Source organism: Petromyzon marinus, chromosome 34 (assembly GCF_048934315.1).
Source record: "Petromyzon marinus isolate PM22_M1 ecotype Great Lakes invasive population chromosome 34, UKy_Petmar_22M1.pri1.0, whole genome shotgun sequence".
Classification (NCBI taxonomy): Eukaryota; Metazoa; Chordata; class Hyperoartia; order Petromyzontiformes; family Petromyzontidae; genus Petromyzon; species Petromyzon marinus.
The window spans coordinates 2,319,884-2,332,127 of NC_133700.1; the positions used below are offsets into that span (position 1 = coordinate 2,319,884).

Below are 12,244 nucleotides of genomic sequence, written 5' to 3' on the forward strand. Positions count from 1 at the left end.
TTTCGTTGCCCATGCCAACCGACTACCCACCAAATCAAGACCCCATCGATATCCCTCGCCGCCAACTCGACTCCCGATCCCCCTTCTTGGATCGTGCGTTCACCGTCCTAGAATCTCGCCCGGATCCGCAAGAACGCTGGCAAACCGAGTGGAACAACACGGATACCCAGAGACACAAACGTCGCACCTCCTGGCTTTGGCATTCCTCGAAGACACCAGTGCCCCATCGACTGCATCAAAACATCGACTGACCCGGCGCACCGCATCTCCTTCATGATTGGAGAATTAACTACAAGCCACAGCCATGCAATTGCGGCCATGCAACCCAAGCTAGGCACCGTACAGTAAAACCTTGGATTGCGAGTAACTTGGTCTGCGAGTGTTTTGCAAGACGAGCAAACATTTTAAATAAATATTAATTTGATAAACGAGCGAGGTCTTGCAATACGAGTAGTAGTACGTATACGCTTTATCTCACGTGATCACAACTGATATACGAGTGCTTTTATATACGGGTGCTTTGGATTACAAATACGTTTCCGGAACGAATTATGCTCGCAATCCAAGGTTTTACTGTATAGTAAACCGCTGTAGTCTGCGCTCCTTCAGCAAAACTCCACAAACTCCCTCGTGAAGCCTTCTCGTGGCAAGCAGACCTCGCTCGGCATTGGCACCTAGCCCTCTGAAAGTATCGCCATCATCGGCAAGGATAGAACAGGATGGCAATGCACTTCTGCGGAGAGAAGAACTCTCCTGTACCGGAGGCTGTCGAACAGAGGCTGCTCGGGGTCAGGGCCACGCTCAATTTTTGTCACGGGTCACATTTATAGACAGGGCAAGAACGCGACACGGCCGTGCCACGCACGCCTACTGACACGGAACAATCGCGGGAGGGGCGAGGTGAGGGCGGGGCGGGGGGGACTCCTCGGCGGCGGCGGCGGCGTCGTCCCCCGTTCGCGCGGGGAAGAGCGGCAGCGGCAGCTGCGAGTCGCCGGGTGGCTGCGGCGGCGGCCTTGCTCCCTGTCCCCCTCCCCCTGCCCGCCCCCGCCGCCTCCGCCTGGTGCCGGGCCAAGGGAGACGAGGGGTGCCCGTGTCACCGTGCCCACCGGACACGTGCCGAGTCGATCTACGGGCCCACGCGTTCGTAACGCACCGGCGCGTCTTGACGGCCGGTGACAAGATCCGGCTTGTTTGTCGTTTTGTGAGTACAGGGCGGTTGTCTCGTTGCCCGCGAGGCAATGCATATTTTAAATGAGGCAGTACGATACGCCTACAACTGCGCTCACCCTCGTGAGCGTGGTGAAGAAGAAGAAGAAGGAGACGATGACGACCTAAGAAGGACGACTCGCGCTGTGCAGCGTCTAAAGCCCGAGTGGCTGCGTTGAGCAGCACCCAGCAGTGAGGTGCCATTGAGAGCGTAGCCGCCCGTACCACACCACACTGCTGCGTCGGGGCCGGTCAGGAACCGTGCCAGGTACTCCAGAAAACACGATTTCCAATTTTTGGTCATTTAAAAAAACAACAACAGCGGGCATCATGAACGCGCTCTCCCTTTTCCGGTAAACAGCGCCCATTAAATGTTTTGAGGGAAATGAGTTCCCAGGCTGCTTCATGGTTCACAAAAGGCTTCTCTGGCTTGGCTGGGACAATTTTACTGGGGCGGGGGGGGGGTGGTGGGAGTAGCTCCACAATGGAAGCAGACGCAGATAAATCTGGGCCATTCATCACAGATGGATTGTGTCTGAATTTGGTGAGAATGCGGCATCCTTCATCGGCGAGCAGAGTCCGCTCCATTGTTGTGCGCAGACACGAACGTGAATGGGGAGAGTTACATATTAACTGCAGCCTTCCTTGATCACAGACACAATTTCCCGGTGCTTTTTACTCCGGGGCTTAGCTTTTTTTTGTTCCTGCGGATTTGTCAGAGGAATGTCTAAAAATCTCAGCACCTCCAAGACTTGCAGCCGGTTTTAGCTGCGCTGATGCGCCCAGCATTAAACGATCGGTCCATGAGAACCATGTGGTCGATTAAAATGTGCGCGGGCGGTACTTTTAAAGCTTAAGCTATACTTCTTAGCGAGCTATTTCCCTTTATCCCTCGATTGCGATTATATAAATGGTTCGACTGGCACCGGTGTCCACAGAGGCCTGGGGAATAAAGCGTGCGATGCATTCCCAAGAAAACGCAATTGTCTTGTAGAGGCGCTGTCCCCAACAAGTCTGAAACCTCATAATTCATAGTTTCACTTTACATTAATGCCTATATAGCACTGCAGCTACGTCACTGCCACTCATGACCTTAACTTTAGAGTCTTGAGTCTTGTTTCTCTTTAATGGGCGACAGGGTGGAGCGGGTGGTAACACTTGTGCCTTGCAGCAAATAGGACCTGGGTTCGATTCCCGACTCACATGTACGGAGTTGTGCACATTTCTCCCCCTGTTCTGCGTGGCTTTGCTCCAGGTTCTCTAGACTCGTCCCATACAACGTATAGGGGGAAAACAACACGACATAAAAAACACAATTATTTTACCAGTTAAGGCCCGCTGAGCCGTGGAGCTCTTTGGCAGAAGTGACCTGGCCACAAATAATAATATCTTAGTGAAGTGGCTTATTGTGTGGGCATTTACGGCAGCGAAATACTCTAAATGCATGTTTCTAAATGTGGAGGGAAAAACCGGAGGACCCGGAGAAAAAAACCACGCGACCACGGGGAGAGAGACACGCAAACTCCAAATATACAGCAGCACGCTTCAGGGTTGGGATCGAACCCACGACCTCCTGTGTACCGAGCGAGGTAGTTAACATCTCCTAGCCACCGTGGCGGCCCAATGCAACTGGTAAGTGGCCAAACACCCAAATGCCGACACATTTCCTGAAAATAACTCGATTGGAATTTCACACACAGTAGCAGCAGCAACATTGCTCACGCCTGTGAAAACCTGGCCAGGACCCTTCTTGAAATAAAGAGTCTTGAGAATCGGCGAGACTTTCCTGGGTAAAATAAGCAGAAAAACAACAATTAACAAAAAGCTTTGAACATGTGACAGAGTGTGGGTCCCCCCCCCCCCCACAACCACGGCGTGGTGCTGTAAGTTTAGAGGCGCTTGTTGGTGGTTGCGTCGCTTACAATAACCACATCCACTGGGAGGGAGACATGGGGCCTCACACGACACCGTCCTTATGACCTCTCGTAACCGCCGATGTTTCTGCGATGAGTAACTGCGAGAGAGGCAAACATCCGCCGTGCATGCAGTGCTCTAACCACACGCAAGCATGACACACACACACACGCCACATCCGTTACGCGTTGGTACGTGTGTGGGGGGCGGGTTGTCAAAACGTTATGAGAATGGACATTTAAGTGTGAATGTGTGCACAGATTTTTATCATCGCGCTCGACATTTTTACAGCTTCAGAGACGGGGATCAGAGAGGAAACGGTTGCCATTCAGCAGCGCACAAGGCCCCACGAGCCATGGTTTTGAGATGCGCTTCTGCGGCCGTCTGGAACGCTCCTCCCGACAAGAGGAAGCCCCTGGGAGCTATGTACTTAAACCATCTCGGATTGAAAACTCATTGCTTTCCAACTGCCTTTTGCGTGTAGTTTGTTGTCCATCCCCCAGCGCCTCCCATGAGCACGGTTAAGCTACGTACGGTGCGAAAGAAGTTCATCATCCACACACATTCGTTTTGGCGGCACACCGTCCAGCCGAGCCAGTTTCTCTCTGCAAATGAATGCCGTGGGAATAGAATGATCGGGAGGGCGCGTTTATCATACTCCCACCTCCTCCCCGCGGTGTTTACGCGAGAAGCGGTTTGCTTGAAAATATACTTTAGTCGTTTTTTGTTGTTGTTCAAGGTTACGTGCCAGGGCTGTCACCGTGAAGGAGGCCTCGTTCTCCTGTTTTTACTCATCACTCAGAATCTGGCCTTCATGCGGCTGCAACCAATGGCCGTGGTAGCTTTGACCTACTTTAAACACATGGAATATTAACCTCGCCGCCGCCGCCGTAACGTCACCGTGTTTACTTAGCTGCTGCGTGCTCTGCAGCCGCGTATCGTGTTCCGATGAGGAGGAGCATGAATAACGCATGTCCCGGTGGTGCGGCACGCACGACATTTGTCAATGGAATCTTACCCCCCCCCCCTCTATCCGCGCGCATTTGTCTCCTAACTGGATCGGTTTAGTGGGTTTCTTCGTGAGAGCATGCTCGCTCGCTCGCTTTTTGTGGAATATTAGCGATTGCCGGAATGGGTTGAGTCTGGGAGGATGTTTTGATACCGCGTGCTGGTAAGGGTCCTGCAGCGCCAAAGCACGCGTTGGGAGAGTGAGAGTGCAAGCTAACCCAAACGTTGTCCGGGCTTGGTCTGGACCGGTCCCTGGTGGTTTGAGAAAGGCTTTTGTTCTCCCTGGTGTCCCCAAAGGCTTTTGTGGACATGTAAGGCATCTGTCCCGGACTCATAGTCGAACTCGTGATGTGGGCAAAGGGGCGTGGGGGGCTACCTGTGTAGTGGGGTGGGGGCTGGTAGATGAATAGGTGGGGGCCTGTGGGCAGTGGGTGAAGCCAATGGTCAAGTGGGCGTGGATATGTTAAAGTAGGCGGGGCTGGCGGAGGGGTGGGAGCGGCCGCCAGTTTTCCAATGTGTCCCTGTTGAGCCTCCCATCAATTAAATAGGTATACAGGTGTAAGAGTGGAGGTGCAAGCAGGTATCCCAACAGCTACCTTCCATCCCTGTTTCCGGAATGCTGTTCCGACCCTCAACTCTGGCCATGGAAGCTGGGGGAGGGTCGGGCGGGAGGGGATGAGCCCATGGGGCCACTTAGCTTATGGAGCATGGTCACCCAAACCCGGGTACTGATGCTGTTTCTAGGCCGTTCCTGTGGCGACCGAGGCCTGGTTAGAACGGTGGTCATGGAAATGAGGCGTCTGTTCTCACACGATGACGCACCAAGATGTTATCGTCTAAAGCTCCAGCGTGTGACAGCATTGTGCGACATTCTCAGTGTGATTGGACCTTAAAAGTGGTCTATTCAGGCCCAGCACTTGTCAGAATACAGTGGGGTACGGTGTCTATGCTTTCACTTGTCAAGGTGCACAGCCTGTGATACTAGTTAGCTATGAGATGAAACCGCAGAAACCGGAAGAAACCCATTCAGAGGAGCAGAACATGCAAGCTTCACACAGAAAGGTGCTGCGGTGGTGAGATGTTTACTACCTCGCCTGGTATGCAGGAGGCTGTTGGTTCGATCCCGACCCTGACGCATGTACAGTGGTACCACGGAGATCGAACTTAATTCGTTCCAAAACCGTGTTCGAACACCGATTTGTTCGAACACCGAATCAGTTTTCCCCGTAAGAATGAATGGAGATAGCATTAATTGGTTCCCCACCCAAGGATCCTCCTATTATGGGCCATTTTTACAATTTTACAATATGAAAATACAGTACAGTACATAAAAGCATACAAAAAAACAAGAAACACAGTTATATAATTAATAGAATAAATGAACATTGAACTTCACTTTACCTGTAGTAAAGAGAATGGATGGCTCGAGTGGAAGGTGGTGAGGAAAAAGTTAACGGAACGATGTTTTTGGCGGGTCTGCACTGGGCGAGAGCTACGCGTGAATTGGGTCATTCGCCTTTGTCTCGGTCGCCATGGCTACGCGTCTCGGTCGCCCTGGTTACGCGTCTCGGTCGCCCTGGTTACGCGTCTCGGCCCACGCAGCTTCTTTCAAGTTGTTCGACCTCCGAATTTGTTGTTCGATGTCCGGAGCAAAAAATGGTCGAAAATTTTTGTTCGATCACCGAATTGTTCCGAGCCCTGGGGCGTTCCATCTCCGAGGTTCTACTGTATATTTGGAGTTTGCAAGTGTCTCTCTCTCTCTCTCTCACCGTGGTCGCGTGGATTTTTCTCCGGGTCCTCCGGTTTTTCCCTCCACATTTAGAAACTTTGCATTCGGAGTATTTGGCTGCTATAAATTGCCACACTTTGTTGAGCTATCATTTGTGGCCAGGTCACTCTAAAAAGAGCTATATCGCTCAGTGGGTCTCATCTGGTAAAAAAAAAATATATAGTTTAATGATCATATTTGCATACTGACGCTTATCACATTTGAATTCATTCATCACACCACAAATATTGATCGTCAAATGCGCAGTAGGTAAAAAATCTCAATTACTTTTCAACATTTGTTATTTCTAATTTCCCTCAGATGAAGCAAAGTATTTAATAGCACACAGAATGTACCGCCTCACGCTTGGGTGAGCATTGGAGCTGCACCGTGCGGGCCCCGATACGCTTGTTCGTTCAGGTTGCACCGACACACTTGTTCATTCAGGTTGCACCAACACACTTGTTCGTTCAGGTTGCACCAACACACTTGTTCGTTCAGGTTGCACCAACACACTTGTTCGTTCAGGTTGCACCAACACACTTGTTCGTTCAGGTTGCACCGACACGCTTGTTCGTTCAGGTTGCACCAACACACTTGTTCGTTCAGGTTACACCAACACGCTTGTTCGTTCAGGTTGCACCAACACGCTTGTTCGTTCAGGTTACACCGACGCACTTGTTCGTTCAGGTTACACCAACACGCTTGTTCGTTCAGGTTGCACCAACACGCTTGTTCGTTCAGGTTACACCAACACGCTTGTTCGTTCAGGTTGCACCAACACGCTTGTTCGTTCAGGTTGCACCGACGCACTTGTTCGTTCAGGTTGCACCAACACGCTTGTTCGTTCAGGTTGCACCGACGCACTTGTTCGTTCAGGTTGCACCGACACGCTTGTTCGTTCAGGTTGCACCAACACGCTTGTTCGTTCAGGTTGCACCAACACGCTTGTTCGTTCAGGTTACACCGACGCACTTGTTCGTTCAGGTTGCACCAACACGCTTGTTCAGGTTGCACCGACGCGCTTGTTCGTTCAGGTTGCACCAACACACTTGTTCAGGTTGCACCAACACGCTTGTTCGTTCAGGTTGCACCAACACACTTGTTCAGGTTACACCGACACGCTTGTTCGTTCAGGTTGCACCAACACACTTGTTCGTTCAGGTTGCACCAACACACTTGTTCGTTCAGGTTGCACCGACACGCTTGTTCGTTCAGGTTGCACCAACACACTTGTTCGTTCAGGTTACACCAACACGCTTGTTCGTTCAGGTTGCACCAACACGCTTGTTCGTTCAGGTTACACCGACGCACTTGTTCGTTCAGGTTACACCAACACGCTTGTTCGTTCAGGTTGCACCAACACGCTTGTTCGTTCAGGTTGCACCAACACACTTGTTCGTTCAGGTTGCACCGACACGCTTGTTCGTTCAGGTTGCACCAACACACTTGTTCGTTCAGGTTACACCAACACGCTTGTTCGTTCAGGTTGCACCAACACGCTTGTTCGTTCAGGTTACACCGACGCACTTGTTCGTTCAGGTTACACCAACACGCTTGTTCGTTCAGGTTGCACCAACACGCTTGTTCGTTCAGGTTACACCAACACGCTTGTTCGTTCAGGTTGCACCAACACGCTTGTTCGTTCAGGTTGCACCGACGCACTTGTTCGTTCAGGTTGCACCAACACGCTTGTTCGTTCAGGTTGCACCGACGCACTTGTTCGTTCAGGTTGCACCGACACGCTTGTTCGTTCAGGTTGCACCAACACGCTTGTTCGTTCAGGTTGCACCAACACGCTTGTTCGTTCAGGTTACACCGACGCACTTGTTCGTTCAGGTTGCACCAACACGCTTGTTCAGGTTGCACCGACGCGCTTGTTCGTTCAGGTTGCACCAACACACTTGTTCAGGTTGCACCAACACGCTTGTTCGTTCAGGTTGCACCAACACACTTGTTCAGGTTACACCGACACGCTTGTTCGTTCAGGTTGCACCAACACACTTGTTCGTTCAGGTTGCACCAACACACTTGTTCGTTCAGGTTGCACCGACACGCTTGTTCGTTCAGGTTGCACCAACACACTTGTTCGTTCAGGTTACACCAACACGCTTGTTCGTTCAGGTTGCACCAACACGCTTGTTCGTTCAGGTTACACCGACGCACTTGTTCGTTCAGGTTACACCAACACGCTTGTTCGTTCAGGTTGCACCAACACGCTTGTTCGTTCAGGTTGCACCAACACGCTTGTTCGTTCAGGTTGCACCAACACACTTGTTCGTTCAGGTTGCACCAACACACTTGTTCGTTCAGGTTGCACCAACACACTTGTTCGTTCAGGTTGCACCGACACGCTTGTTCGTTCAGGTTGCACCAACACACTTGTTCGTTCAGGTTACACCAACACGCTTGTTCGTTCAGGTTGCACCAACACGCTTGTTCGTTCAGGTTACACCGACGCACTTGTTCGTTCAGGTTACACCAACACGCTTGTTCGTTCAGGTTGCACCAACACGCTTGTTCGTTCAGGTTACACCAACACGCTTGTTCGTTCAGGTTGCACCAACACGCTTGTTCGTTCAGGTTGCACCGACGCACTTGTTCGTTCAGGTTGCACCAACACGCTTGTTCGTTCAGGTTGCACCGACGCACTTGTTCGTTCAGGTTGCACCGACACGCTTGTTCGTTCAGGTTGCACCAACACGCTTGTTCGTTCAGGTTGCACCAACACGCTTGTTCGTTCAGGTTACACCGACGCACTTGTTCGTTCAGGTTGCACCAACACGCTTGTTCAGGTTGCACCGACGCGCTTGTTCGTTCAGGTTGCACCAACACACTTGTTCAGGTTGCACCAACACGCTTGTTCGTTCAGGTTGCACCAACACACTTGTTCAGGTTACACCGACACGCTTGTTCGTTCAGGTTGCACCAACACACTTGTTCGTTCAGGTTGCACCAACACACTTGTTCGTTCAGGTTGCACCGACACGCTTGTTCGTTCAGGTTGCACCAACACACTTGTTCGTTCAGGTTACACCAACACGCTTGTTCGTTCAGGTTGCACCAACACGCTTGCTCGTTCAGGTTACACCGACGCACTTGTTCGTTCAGGTTACACCAACACGCTTGTTCGTTCAGGTTGCACCAACACGCTTGTTCGTTCAGGTTACACCAACACGCTTGTTCGTTCAGGTTGCACCAACACGCTTGTTCGTTCAGGTTGCACCGACGCACTTGTTCGTTCAGGTTGCACCAACACGCTTGTTCGTTCAGGTTGCACCGACGCACTTGTTCGTTCAGGTTGCACCGACACGCTTGTTCGTTCAGGTTGCACCAACACGCTTGTTCGTTCAGGTTGCACCAACACGCTTGTTCGTTCAGGTTACACCGACGCACTTGTTCGTTCAGGTTGCACCAACACGCTTGTTCAGGTTGCACCGACGCGCTTGTTCGTTCAGGTTGCACCAACACACTTGTTCAGGTTGCACCAACACGCTTGTTCGTTCAGGTTGCACCAACATGCTTGTTCGTTCAGGTTGCACCAACACGCTTGTTCGTTCAGTTTACACCAACACGCTTGTTCGTTCAGGTTACACTGACACACTTGTTCGTTCAGGTTACACCGACACGCTTGTTCGTTCAGGTTGCACCAACACGCTTGTTCGTTCAGGTTGCACCAACACGCTTGTTCGTTCAGGTTACACCGACACACTTGTTCGTTCAGGTTGCACCAACACGCTTGTTCGTTCAGGTTACACCGACACGCTTGTTCGTTCAGGTTGCACCAACACGCTTGTTCGTTCAGGTTGCACCAACACGCTTGTTCGTTCAGGTTACACCGACACACTTGTTCGTTCATGTTGCACCAACACGCTTGTTCAGGTTGCACCGACGCGCTTGTTCGTTCAGGTTACACCGACACGCTTGTTCGTTCAGGTTGCACCAACACGCTTGTTCGTTCAGGTTACACCGACACGCTTGTTCGTTCAGGTTGCACCAACACGCTTGTTCGTTCAGTTTACACCAAAACGCTTGTTCGTTCAGGTTACACTGACACACTTGTTCGTTCAGGTTGCACCGACACACTTGTTCGTTCAGGTTACACTGACACACTTGTTCGTTCAGGTTACACCGACACGCTTGTTCGTTCAGGTTGCACCAACACGCTTGTTCGTTCAGGTTGCACCAACACGCTTGTTCGTTCAGGTTACACCGACGCACTTGTTCGTTCAGGTTGCACCAACACGCTTGTTCAGGTTGCACCGACGCGTTTGTTCGTTCAGGTTACACCGACACGCTTGTTCGTTCAGGTTGCACCAACACGCTTGTTCGTTCAGGTTACACCGACGTGTTTGTTTGTTCAGGTTACACCGACACACTTGTTCAGGTTACACCATCGCGCTTGTTCGTTCAGGTTGCCCCGCCGCGTTTGTTCGGCCGTCTGGTCGCCCCCAAGTGCCGGGTAGCGAAACGTCGGACCTCGCGCCGAACAGCACGCAGCGGACCCGATGTCAACAACGTCGGCGAGTTCTCCGTTTGCCTCTCTCGGCAGCTTGCCTGTGGGAGATTAGAGATTGTTGGCACCGCGGTTTGGGTCACCGTGCCCCGTGCCAGGGCACGGCGGGGGGTCGGGGTCGGCTTGCAGCGAGCCGAGCGGACCCCCCCCCCCGCCCTCCCCCCGTCACCCAGCGTGCTGGTGGTGTAATGCATCTGAGTGTGGGGTTTGTTTGGTCTTGTTTTACATTCTTCAGTTGCCGGAGAGCAGTAACGGACCGCGGCGTCGACGGCGGAGAGAAAGGGAGCGCTGCTGCTGCTGCTGCGTCTGTGTTGGTTCTCGGAGGGCAGTGCCCTGTGCGTGCGCGAGTCTGCGCGGTGTTTGTGTGCGGAGGTGTGCGGCAGCAAGCCGGTCTGCGCCGCTGCATTACGAACCCGGCGACCCCGTTTCGCTTCGCCACCGCAGCCAGCAGCTAACGTTATTGGCGGTATCTGAGCCATTGCCGGGACTTCCCCCTAGCTAGACTGAGTCTTGATTGAGTACCTGCTGTGACGAGTAAACTTGAGCACTGGGGAGATTAAGGCGGCCGGGGTTTGTTCCTGGCCACCACCACTCCATCGCATGCCATGCCAGTTTAAATGCCCATCGACAGCCCTTGCCCCAACAGTCTTTGAGGCTACACAGCGGGGAGAGACTTTGTGTTACGGCTGAGTGATGCACCAGGTCGCGGCGTTTCTTTGCGTGAACTAAGACGCAGTTAATGTGGGCTCGCATCTGCATGAACTTAGAAGGAACGACAAACCCAGGGAGATTACCCCTTTTATTTTCCGCAACCAAAAATTTGCAGTGACGAACATTTGCCGGGTGGCACAGTGGCGATCTGAGCAGGCGGAGCAGGGGCGGCGGGCAGCGATCGGGGGATGTGGACGCCGCGAGCCTCTCGCTGCGCTTTTGTTTCCCACTTCGCGGCTCAACGATCCCGCCTCCTCCCCCCCCCCCCCGTTGCCGTTCCTTGATGCTCGTCCTGGGAATTCGGGGGGTGCCTGGTCCCATCACCCCTGACCGATCGCTCTCACTGTACGCATTAGCACCGAGCGGCATTCCCGCTTCCTGCCTGCGGCTCCTCCGCGGTCCCCCCCCCCCCCACCCACTGCCCCCCCCCCCCCCCCCCGGCTCGCGCTACCGAAACCTCCCCGGGAGACGTCGAGAGCGCTGCGGCCGCACGGGGCCGCACGGCACGGCGGCGTTCGCTGCGCACGCCACGCGCGTGCGTGAAGTGCGCCACTTGACGAGCCTCGCTCGCCCAGTGCGAGGATGAACGGCGAGGGTCGAGGCTTGATATCCGCTTGGAGCGAGACGCGCGGCTCGCTCCGTCCCGTCGGGGAGCCGCTTGGCCCGAGCGAGCGTCGAGTGCCTTGCTCGTGGCGACATCGTCGTCGCCATGGGCCGTGTTCGATCCACTGCTGGATGAAGGCCTCCCCCAAGCTGCTGCCGCCCCGCGGGGTTCTGTGTGTTGTTACGTTGCATCTTAGCTGCGCGAGTTAGTGTGTCAACTGAAGATAAATGATCGGGGAACATCGCTATACGTATGTATTGACGTAAACCCATTGTTATACTATATTTTAAAGAAATGTATGCATTTAGGTGCTGCTATTGTATTCGATCTCTGCTGGCAGAGTGTGGTTGGCTTGGTTCCCTGGTGCAAGCATTGAAATGGGGCCCCCTCTCTTACCCAACATCTGGGCGCCTCTGGCCCATGGGCCCGAGCGCAGTTGCACCGCCTGCACCCCAAATAGTTACGCCACCTTATATATCTGTACAGAATGGGGAATTACAGCTGCTGCAATTTACTC

At 53.0% G+C, this 12,244-nt stretch overlaps 1 protein-coding gene across 2 annotated transcripts in view; it reads left to right on the plus strand.

Annotated features, from left to right (window-relative positions):
- Nucleotides 1–12,244, plus strand: part of RARB (retinoic acid receptor beta) — a 192,096-nt gene that overhangs the window by 140,862 nt on the left and 38,990 nt on the right. The gene's annotated exons all lie outside the window — the stretch shown is intronic.